This window comes from Pogona vitticeps, chromosome 7 (genome assembly GCF_051106095.1).
Source record: "Pogona vitticeps strain Pit_001003342236 chromosome 7, PviZW2.1, whole genome shotgun sequence".
Taxonomy (NCBI): Eukaryota; Metazoa; Chordata; class Lepidosauria; order Squamata; family Agamidae; genus Pogona; species Pogona vitticeps.
The window spans coordinates 29,346,567-29,358,749 of NC_135789.1; positions in this window are offsets into that span (position 1 = coordinate 29,346,567).

The following is a 12,183-nucleotide window of genomic DNA, read 5'->3' on the forward strand; positions in this document are numbered from 1 at the left end:
GTGATCAAACACTGGCAGATATAAATGACCTGATATCGAAGACGAAGCTAAATATCGAAGTCAAAAGGAGTCTGGGGAAAAAAACTGAATGCCATTTTATATGCACAACACAAGCCTGTGGAGTAGATTAAGTTGAGAGAGAGCAAATTTCCAGAAAGGAATCCAATGTGCTTTCGCCCAGTGCAGGCTAGTAAACCCTGGACTACCTTAGCTTTGCATTATGAATGAATGAGTGAGTGAGTGAGTGAGTGAGTGAGTGAGTGAGTGAGTGAGTGAGTGAGTGAGTGAGTGAGTGAATGAATGAATGAATGAATGAATGAATGAATGAATGAATGAATGAATGAATGAATGAATGAATGAATGAATGAATGAAGTTTGTTCCCATTGCACCCTTGGCTATCCTGCTAGACAAGTTGATCATCCTAGTACTCCTACCCACTTGTAGCCATTTATCTCTTTGTCCAGTCGGACAACAACAGGAGATGGAAGCCATGCCAGTCAGTTTATTAACTGGTTTCCTTACAGTATTCCTCCTGTGTGGCAACTGTGGTTGGACCTGGGGCCCAGAGTCTCACAACCAGAACTCACCTGCCATCTAAAATGTATGACCTTGAGCAAGAGTGGAAAGTTTTTTTTTTTCAGCCAGATGGCCAAATTCAGTTTCAGAGATGATCTTGGAGTAGGGAACATCCAGCCATGGTGGGCAGGGTGTAAAGCAAAAGGGTAGGACCTAAATTACCAGTGTAGTTTAGCATAAACAATGACTGCCAGTAACTAAGCTTTTGAAGAAGCATGTTAACCTTTTAGAATTGGGAAGGGGGAACCCAGAGGCAAATCATGGTGTCATGGGGCCACACTGGGGCCATAAAAGGATGGTAAATTTGGCTTTTGGGCTTGAGTTACTTTATGCCACCCCCTAGAGAATGGGAAGTGAGAGAAAATAGTAGGAAACAGGGCTTAGCAGACACTTTGGCTGGCATGGACATGCTGAGATCCATGGTGGCTGATGCAAATTGTCTCAGATTTCTTTCTTCTTACTGTTTTTAACAATTATATTCACAATTGGGTTTGCTGGCCAAGCACGGATATACTTAACACATCCCCATCACATATTAGCGTTATTTGAAAAATTATTTTACACAAAGTGGTGTTTCTTCCCCCAGGTACTGTAGTTCTGTTTGGCCTCAGTGCAAGTTTCACTTTATCCCTGTAGATATGACGGTGCTATAAGTAAGCTTAAAATGCAAAACTGTATATGCCTAGAATATTTCTTTCTTTTAAAATGGGAACTAGCCAACAGTCACTGTGAAATGTTAGGACTTTAGATGCAGTTGGAAAACAGGTGGTGACAGTGGGGTGGAAGGACGAGGAAAAGAGATAAGGTAGTTATGTACTTGGTGACTAATGTAAAGACCATCTGAATGGGGCCCAGGTAGCAGGAGAATAAGAAGACACTGTTTACACGTCACTTGGAGCAGAGCTCACTTAAGAGAGAAATGCCATCTAATCTGCTCATTATTCTAGCATAAACTCGGCTCACTCTGTATTTTGCAAATCAAAATGCTTTTGTTTTGTGATCTGTCATTAGGAGGTATATGTAGGCTTCATTTGCAAGTATTGTGTGGTCCTTTGAACGTATTACATGCTGAAGGGAAGGAAACAGTTTTCATAGTTGGAATGGGATATTCCCCTTACTTGAACCTTAAGTAGCAAGCATGGCTGTCTAGATTGGGAAGGTCAAGCTCTGAAATCATATTGCTGCACTGATATCAGATATATATGAAATTCCAAGACTCAGCTGTGGGAAATAAGCATAGCAGCACAAAAAGAGTGCCTCTGAGGATATGCAAAGTTGTGGTGGCTTTGCTACGAAGGCCCCTTCCCGTCCAGCCTCAAGGAACATGGCTCCTGAGTCAGAGGACAAGGTTTCTAAGGAGGTGAGCATCTCCTGCTCGCCTCTTACTAGAAATTAAACACTGGGGCCACCCACTGTTCGATCGACTTTACCATCACGAACGCTAATCCCATTCATCCTTATGACAACAGAGAGCCTTAAGCATCGCTAACACCGCCACGACCATGCCGGCATTCCGATATCTCTGGCCCGGCGCGCTACGGGCGCATAATGCCGGCTGGCTGTTCTAGCCCTCGGCGCACGGCTTTACATAATACAAATCAATAGCATGTTAATTCAAAAATAAATCTTTTATGTACACCTGCTGGAGAGATTACGCCTCTATCTGGAGATAGGGACACGTGGTTCGTGTCGATTCTTTTGCACCATCGCCTCTCCGCTCCTGTCTGGTTGCCCCGTCCAAGCAATCAGAGGAAAGCCCATTATCTAGAAAATTGTTTTGATCTTTAAGGCTCAGGATGTGTGCTATGGAAAGATGGTGCTGTATAGTAGTTTTGTGCGTCTGTATACATTTCCAAATTAACATTCTTTTGGCTAGAGATGGCAGACCCGCTGTGCGTGCGTGTATAGACACTGATGAATTTAAAGGTGGCTCTGAAGAGAGTCTACCTCCCAGAGTCTGATGGGAGAGATTCGCAGTTTTTTTTAAAACCAGAAGGTGGGACAAAAGTACATTCGGTTCCATTGGTAGATTTTTTGGGTGATCTGTGCTATGTCAAGATGGACTCCAAAACCATACCAAGGTTGCCAGGCCAGGAGCATCTCATTTCCTGTGGTTTTCGGGCCAAAGCACAACACCTGGAGAACGAATCCCAAAAAGTTCGACATCACTCCCAAAGCCTGAGACCAGACAACTCTATGGGATATGCGTGTGAGTGTTTTGAAGAAGGCACTCTGAACCATCAATGAATTACAATCCTACCCTTTGAATGTTTAGCAATCCAGATGCCATTTTAAGTCCATTAAGGATCTAGCTACCAAGTAGAGGATTCCACCAGTGTGGAAGGAAAACTATTAGCACGAAAGCCATGGACCCCCCAAATCAGGGTTGCTACGTGAGACAAAGGACAAAATGCTTCCCCCCCCATCTGTTCATCCATGTGCAGAGTCAAACTAGACTGCAGTTGAACTATACCTCAACACTGGCAATAGGACAGTATTCCGCAGCTTTAGTTGAGGGTGAATACATGACTATATGTAGTACAGGGTGGGCTGGGAAGTTAAGGAGGTGTATGGTTGGAAAGCTGCCACTGCCACTTCCTACCATTTGCTGCCTGAGGTGTTGCCTTGCTTTGCTAAATGGCTAAATGACTCGAAAAGGCGAACTGCATGGGGACAAAGCCATGTATTTGACAAAGCCATTATTTGCACATTAGGAGTTTCCAGGTTCAGTTCCTGGAACAGCCAATCAGAGAAGACAATACTAGGCTAGAACAGAGCTTGGAAACCGAGCTGTGGTTATACTGGTGGGAGGGGAATCTGGGAGTTTTAGTCCAAAATAGTAATATTTCTAACTTCTAGGTTAAAAGGAACAAACAGCTTCCCCTGACTGAAGGCTGTTTCTGATACTCCTAAAGCATCTCAAATTAGGCAGAATGGAACTGTTTGCATGAAACCAAACAGAAGAAAGCTAGAGGGAAAAACTATAGTTACTTAGCTAATTCATAACCATAGCTCTCAGAGTAGCTTACCAATAAAAGTGTAATAAAATGACGTAGAACAATCAAGGAACTAAACATTCAACCCAGAGGCAGACTCCTTCAACGGCCCCGCAGCTAAGAAGCCTGGATTTAAATTCTCTGTGATTATTTTCACAGGAGGCAAAAAGGAGAATAGAAATTGCAAACCCCTCTGGGGACAGAATTCCAAAGAGGAGGCGCCACCACAGAAAAGGTCCCTGGCTCCATTCATCATCCATATTTCTGACAGCAAGAGGTCATTGCAGTGGGGTGTAAAAGATGGACACTCCCCAAGGGGCAATTCTAACAAAGTCAGTGGCACGGTGAGTCTGCTCTGGGTTTTGCTCTGAACTGAAGCGGAGCTGTGCAAACAAGCTATTGAAGCTAGTCCTGCTTGTTCACAGTTCCGACTAAAACCTGGAGTGGATTGATGCCATCCTGACACTGGAGCCAGCAAACTCCACCATGCAGAGCGGTTTTTGCAGGCAGCAGTGATCTGCAAGGTGTTGAATGATAGATGTGAACTGGATGGTTTGCCCGTTCACCCTCCCCAATAAACCAGATTTTTTACTTCAGGTATAGCAGGGGATATTTTTCTATTGTCAGTATCGACATGTCAACCCAGTCGGTTTCTCGACATGGAATGAGAAAGGGAGCCATCTTGTTCTGTGCTTTATGAAGCAAAAATGTCTTGGGCTGGTCTTGATACCCACCCCCCAGGAGACCTGCAAACATATATTTATTTTATTGCACCATGTTTGTATGACAAAACTGACAGACGGATGTGAGTGATCACTAGGCATCAGTGTACACACACACACGTGCGCGCACGCACGCACACACACACACACACACACACACACACACAACAATTGTCTAATTGTTGTAACAGATTGGCTAAATCGGATTTCCTAAAGCTGTGAAGGAGGGGGAACAATTTCCTGTCCTGTCATTCTGCCTCCTAGTGTGGCGGGAAAGCATCAGAGCGACAAACACCAAGATGGCTTCCTAATTGTCAACCAGGGACGTAATGCATGGAAGATATAGTGTGATGAAAACACAAATAAAATTCATCGAATTGTTAGCCTAGCTCCAAAGCGCTCAGCTGGAGTTCTTTGCTCTTCCCCCCTCCCCCATCGCACCCTTTTTTCCAAATCTGCAAAATATAATTAACTCAGTGTGAGCTTTAAAAAAATAAATAAAAAATCCTCACTTAGTCCAAACCTCCTGCACTGATAATATTGCAGTAATGCTAAGGTTCCTTTCCCATAAATGTTAAGCAGACCTCTGTAAAACTAATTGGAATTTACTGCACACGTGAATAGCTGCATATAAATGAGTTTGTGCCATGCAGGTTTAAGAATGAGCTAGTGGGGTTCTCCCCCCCCAACCCACAAATCCAGAAGGATCAAAAGTGTGCCATACCTATCTTGCTTAGAATCAAAGGTCAATTTTGTACATTCCCCCCCCTCTCCTGGCAGGCAATTCTGCTTTATCATACCAATATAAGGCAGCCTTTGAAATGTAGGGCATTTCTGCCTTTATTCTCTGCAATTTATGTACTTGTGTGTACGTATGTGTTTGTGTAGCACAGAAAAGACTGCTTCATTTCTTACCATTAGCGAAGGAAACCTTTGAGCAAACGGTTCAAGACGGACAAAAGAAGCTGTTTCAAAAAAGTGGGTTATGTTCTTGCCCACCCTATATACTTTGGAAAATAGATATATATTTGTGTGTGTGTGTTTGTGTGTGTGTGTTCATACCAGTATGACATATAAAAGCAAGGACTCAAAAGATACAACAATTACTGTACTAAGATTCAAGGCCATTGTTACAGTGCAGTAATCAGCACGTCTACTCACATGTAAGCTTTGCTGGGTCCAGTAGGGTATACTGCCTAGTTTACAGTGTCTGTTATTTCAGCATAATGGTGAAAGTTTAATTTACATCCACGTTTCCATTTATAACTATAGGGCAGCTCGACCATCAACCGAATCCATCCAATCCAGTGGGGTATAGTAGCAAGTTTTGAAGGGCATATACTATAATCATCATGTCAGCTCCACGGGCCAAGTTGTATATCAAAACTGCAAGAGATGTGTTAATGCAGTGGTTCTCAACTTTTGGCCCCCAGGAGATTTTGGACTACATTTCCCAGAAGCCCCCAGCAAGGATGGCCAGTGTTCTGGAATTCTGGGAATTAAAGTCCAAACCATCTTGAGGGCCAAAGTTTGAGAACCACAATATTCGTTCATGCCAACAAACTAGTTATATCAGTTTCCCTCTCTCTACCAGAAGAGGGCTTTTGTAGTGCTACTGGATCTTAATAACCAATTCAAGACCAAACCAGAACAAAATACTTTTGTTAATCATAGGGACCCCATGATTTATTTGGACCCCAGAATGCTACCAGCCACTGACCTGAGGTATAAAACTCTTCTGTCTTTCCTAGAGAGTATTTAAAATGGGAAGAGTGTGATATTTCTCCTTTACCTGCAAATACAAAAAAACAAAAGTTACATTACCCCACACAAGGAGGGTCATCATCCCTCACTAAATTGCAAGAGTAGTTAGGAAGACCTCTCTCTTTGGACAGGCTTTCTCTTATTTATTTATTCAAAATACTTTATTTAAAATACTTTAAATGAATTAAAATAATAAATATTTTATATAAATAATAAAAATACATATTTTAAATACATTTGTACAAACTAAATGTTTGTTTAATTCCTTTAAAATATTTACACACCTGTTTTTTAGCTTTTCCATGTCATCTTTTGAATGCTGTAAGCATTTTGAGGAGAAAGGTGGGCTAAACATATTTTAAAGCGATCGATAAAAACAGTTTCTTTGTGAAAAAGCATTCATGACAAGTAACCAGTTCCTTGCAACTAGTTACTTCCTCAGGAACTAAAGTAGTGGCAAGTAGGGACTTTTGTGAGGAAAACGGAAACCTGATTAAAATATTCTGAATAAAACACTGCAGTAAATAAATAAAATTTAACCGTCGACAGACACAGAGGCCCACCGACTGGGCACTTTGGCCAAATCCAAAGTAAATTTTGTGCCATGATTTTATGAAAGGGAGGATCAAAATATTTCTGTCAAAAGGTGGTCAGGCTCTCTCTCCTCCACCCCTGTCAGGTGAAGCACAAAGCTCTATTATGGACATAATCCTGTACATTTATATATTTATTTATTGGATGCATATACTTCTCGCCCTCTGGCTGAGGCAAAAAATGACCGGCCATGTTTTTCTGAGTTTATGCTTCTATTGCAGCAGTGTCTGATTTCCCTCTTTGCTTCTTCTTAAAAAAAAACACACACACCAAAAACAGGGATTTGTTTTTTAGTCAGCCAGTCCTTGGTCTGAAGGACTTTCCCCCCCTTTTCTGGGAAAAATTTGCTTGTGAGGCAGGCCATATAAATCTGCCCCAAGATACAAGGTGGCTTTGGTTGTTCCTTTACCTCAGGAGGGACCCTGTTAGGCCCCTCAAAAGACTTCAAATTACAGTACATTTATTTTATTCATATTTTAAGCCCCTCCCTCCTCTTGGTGAGTCGGCTCTCCTTGGCCTTTGCTTATCAAAACTGTGCCCACAGATCAACTGTTCCTGAGGTAAATATTCATATTTACTCCAGACACAGTGGTGGAAAGTCTTTCCTCTGGGGCTAAAATGTGTTTCTCGACCTGTCCCCTTTTGGGTGACAAATTCCACTTGAAGACATTAGGAGAACTATTTCTGTTTTCATCCACTTTTCTTTTCTTTTCGAGGGGGCCAAAATAACAAAGGCTTGTTTGTTTTGGAGGGCCATTTCCCGGAACAAACCTTCAGTTCAGGGCTGTAACGTTATTACAAAAGGTAGCTCACCCAAGAAGAGGCTCCAGCTTAATTTTTTTCCCTTCCCTCTCAAATACAGTATTTGAGAAATTCAAAATTTCAAGAGACAAATATGGGGCCTGTGACAGCTCTCCTTACCAAACGCACGGGGTCAGGACTAGCCTAATACATTTTGCTGTCTGAGGCCCAGCAACAAATTTTATTTATTTATTTATTTATTTATTTATTTAATTTAATTTAATTTAATTTAATTTAATTTATTTATTTATTTATTTATTTATTTATTTATTTATTTATTTATTTATTTATTTATTTATTTATTTATTTATTTATTTATTTATTTGGTTCTTGATATCGCCTGTTCAAGTGAGGAGCTGTTGCCATCCAATGTTAAGCTCCCGGCTACCATTCCAACGAGGAAACAACAACAGGAAACTCTAATAAAAACAACGGAAATACTAAAAATAATGCCACCCTCCCTATCACCAAAGAGGGATTGTATTCATATCCCAAACTGGCAAAGTTATTTTGGCCCTGGAGGCTGAAAGCCACCAGCCCCCACAGTAAATAACTGCCAACAATAATAGGAAAAATGGCTTGGCTGCTCTTTCACGGCATCCGAAATCTGCAGGCTGAGGAGGCTGCTTTAACCTCAGTCAAATATTAGGGCCGGCCCTGCATATATGTTGATTAAAAGCATTTATACTTGGCTTTTTTTAACCCCCACAATCTCCCAAAGTGATATGAAATAAATTATTGATACCTAAATGAGAGAGAAAATGAAAGAACCCTTTAGAAACAGACTAAACGCAGTTTCAAAAGCAAAAAAAGGTCGTGGAGAAATAAATAGGGTTTCTTTTGGAGCCATATTTCCATGCTATAGTCATGCCCAAGGCTGGTATCTCGCACAGAAGTTGATTCCCTTCATGGCTGGACCCCATGAATGCTTAAAGGAAAAAACAGAACTTGGAAATACAGTGTTTCATTTTGAATGACAACTCCCAGCAGCCCCGGACATGCCAGCAAATGCTTTTTTGAGAAGCCATCAGCATTGCTTGTGTGCTCAACTCTGCTTCGTTGTGTAAGCCTGGGAGGTAACTTGGCCTCATTCAGGGATGGAGCACACCATTCCTAGGATTGTGAGAAGCTCACAACCTTTTCTGTGGGGTGACAAGAAGAATATATTCTTCCCTGCCATCTGGATGCTGGTTCGTCTTCAGAGGAGGATCTGTTCAGTGGATCATGAAAGGTAAGTTCTCACACCAAGGATGTGGGGGTTGTATTGTGAATTGCAACGAATAGGGTAGTTAGACTAGATGACCTCTGAGGACCCTCCTGACTCCACGATTGCATGGTCACCCTCTTGTAGCGTCTGCTCCAAGCAAACGTATAAGCTGTGAAGCTTCAAATTTCCATCTCTTTCCACCCAAACTCATCTCTCCTGTTGCCTAATGGCAGGGACATAGGACCCTAAGAAAGCACCTTATACGTACTGAGTCAGACCATCTAATCCAGTATTGACAGCTCTGACTGGCAACAACTGCCCAGGTCAGTGGTGGATAGGGAACACAATGGAATTTCAGAATGCAGGGACTTCTCTGTGGTGGCAACCAATATGTGAAATGGTCTTCCCATGGAAAGCAGGCAGAATTAGTTTTTTCCAATGTGAAAATGTTATCTAGCAGTTTTCCTGATTGTAAACATTACCAACTATCCCTAGCTTTTAAATTAATGTATTTGTTTTTAAGGGATTTTAAAAGCTCATGTTTATTATTCATATAATTTATTAGTTCTACTAGGAACAAAGGAAGATGCGTGATATTGGTTCAGACCCCAATATTGTTAACTCTGACTGGCAGCAACAGCTCACTAGGATTCCTCTTGGAGATTGGGGGTTGAACCCAGGACCTTCTGGGTTCAGTATTGGGGATTGAACCCAGGACCTTCTGCATGCAAAGCATGAACCCTCCTACTGAGCTAGGGTCCCTTCCCAGTACACCACTTCCTGGTGATCTCCCACCCAAGTACAACCAGGCCTTACCTTGCTTAGCTTCTAAAACAATTGAGGACATTCAAAGCAGAGCAGAGAGCAGATATATTAGCCTGTCCCTAATTGGCAGTCCCTCTCTACTTATCCACACAATGCAAAGGTCTGACTGTTCCATGCAGATGATGGCGGCAGTAATGGTTGTGGTTGCTAGCGTCAGGAGCAGGAGACAGGTGTGCTGTGGCTGTGGGTAGGGAGGATGTGTGTGTGACTGCCACAATCCTAGTTGGGAACTGATAAACGGTACCTTCTCCTTTGCCTAGAAGCAAGCTGCTCTGCACGCCAAGTGTGAAACGAAGCCCAGATGGAACAGTCTTTAATTGTACATGTGTTTTAACTAGGCATAATAAGTACTAATCTAATTCAAAATAAGTGGATGTGGGTGGGGAGGAGAAAACGGGCTATGGATGTATGTATAGTGCTTGAAGAAGCGGAAGTGTATATCTGCTTTTTTTGGACGGCCCAAAAATATCTGTTTCAAGCTTTGATGGGTGAATGTGTGTGTATTTATGCACTCACACAAGTGCGCACACCTGAACTGGAGGACTTGGGACTCAAGAGCCAGCCAACATGACAGCCTATAAACAAGGGCTTAGCAGGAGTGTGGAATCATGAAACTTTGTTAGTCAGGCACAATCTTTGGAGTGTAAGAAGAAGACTAGGGGAGATCTGAATTTGAATCCAAGCTTGGCTGTGAAGCTCACTGGTCAACTGTAAGAACATGCATTCTGCCAGCTTAACAAGAGTGCATCCCCAGATGTTATAAAGCTCAGCTCCCATCAGTTCTAGCCAACAGGCATCCAATATTGAGGAAGTCTGGGAATGAAAGCCCAACAATATCCAGATTTCTTTCCTTGACCTCCCCCCCCCCCCAGGTTAGGGAAATATTTGAAACTACCAAGGAAGACTTGCCTTCCAAAGGGACAGCTGATAAACAAAACAGTACAAAAAGTTGATTTAACAACTTTGTTCCTGTCAGAAGCAATTAATAATCATTTTGGATAGTTTTCACTCCAATAATGGGAACCAACAAGAGTATTTGGGGCAATGAGCATCAAGACTTCCATGGTACTTGCTGAGGGACATTGAGTACACTTACATGGGTATGAAGTTGCTTGTTCTTTTCAGCACTTGCAAAGAACTGGATTATGCAAAACCCTCATTTTTTTTAAGGCTCACTCTGCTTCTGCCAACTCCTGTCTGTAGCCTAGTAAGTTACTTCCAAATAACCCAGTTCTCTGTATGGCTGGAGGCTAGGATTCTTGAAGTCCCATCCATTTTTGAAAAATGTGGCTATTTGTATTTTCCGCATTATAGTCACAGCATCTTCTGCTGTTCCTTCAAGACAGCACATGTATGTTCTGAAAAAAAAAAAAACCCTTTTCCTTGATTACGATCTAGGAGGTGCACCAGTGTGAGTCACAACTGGAGTGATGCCCTTCCTTTGTGCAGGCATGGTGGCTGTGAGGATATAGCATTGTGGCACTGTGAGGATACAGAGACACACAAATGGTATTTTTTCATCCTAATATTGTCAACAGTCAGACATCCAATGGCCTCCGGCCATTGCAACTCATGTCCGTCCTAGCCAGTGCAGCTAATAGTGGGAGATGCTGGGAACCAACCTCTAGCAAACAACTGGGAGGTTAGAAGACCTCCTCCTGTTGTTCTTCTGGAAGACAGACTTTCAAGCCACAAAACTGTAACAAATGCCTGAATTTAAACTTAGCCATTCAGTCTAGGTACAAACCCACACCGTTCTGCAAGATGCAGGCTGCTGGCCACCAGCGTTTGCACCTAGACTCCTTTGCCTCCCTGCTTCTCTCCCCCAGCAGTTCCTCCGCCTCTTCAGATCTTCTCCACTTAGCTCAATCTGCTTCATGTCTTTAATAGCGACTTCAGTCTAGTGTTGCACTCGCTGTTCCGTGCTTAAGTCCTCCAGAGTGAAGTTTAATCGATAACGGTGCCACTGACAACATCAGTGACAATGGGAAACCCTTAACAAAAGTAACGCTTTTCGCCTCAGGTGGTCCAGCGGAAGAGCTTTGGTGTGAAGCAAGGAGGCAGGGAGGCCTTCGGGCCTACTCACCCAGAGAATTGGTGGGAGCAGGAAGGTATCGGTTAAAAAAAGAGAGAAATGAGAAATATACGGCAGAAATGCAGCTGTTCCTCAGCTGCAGGAAATGATTACCTAGTAAGGTAACAGCAATAATGAAAGGACTAGAGGTGTCTTACCGCAAGAAAAAAATTGTCCTGTGACACCTTAAAGGCTAACATCTTTATGATGGTACTAGAAGCAAGACTGGCGGGTTTCCACTCCACGTGGCTAAACTCCATGCCTTAGTATAATCTTTTGTGTAACCATTTCCAAGGAGATAGCTGGGTTGATTAAATTCAAATCGAGACTGCAGCCAAGAAATCAGGAGAAGGTTGAGGCTCGGAAGGGCAGCAAGGAAGGAATTAGAAGAGATCATAATGTATAAGGACATGTCACTGGAGACCAAGACCAAGATCATCCACACGGTTGTATTCCTGATTACTATGTATGGGAGTGACAGCTGGACAGTGAAGAGAGCGGACAGAAAAAAAAAATGTTTTGTTTAAAATATGGTGCTGGAGAAGAGCTCAACAGATAACCCTGGAATGCCAGAAAGATGAAGAAGTAGGTCCTAGAGCAAATTGGGACTGAACTTTCTCTGG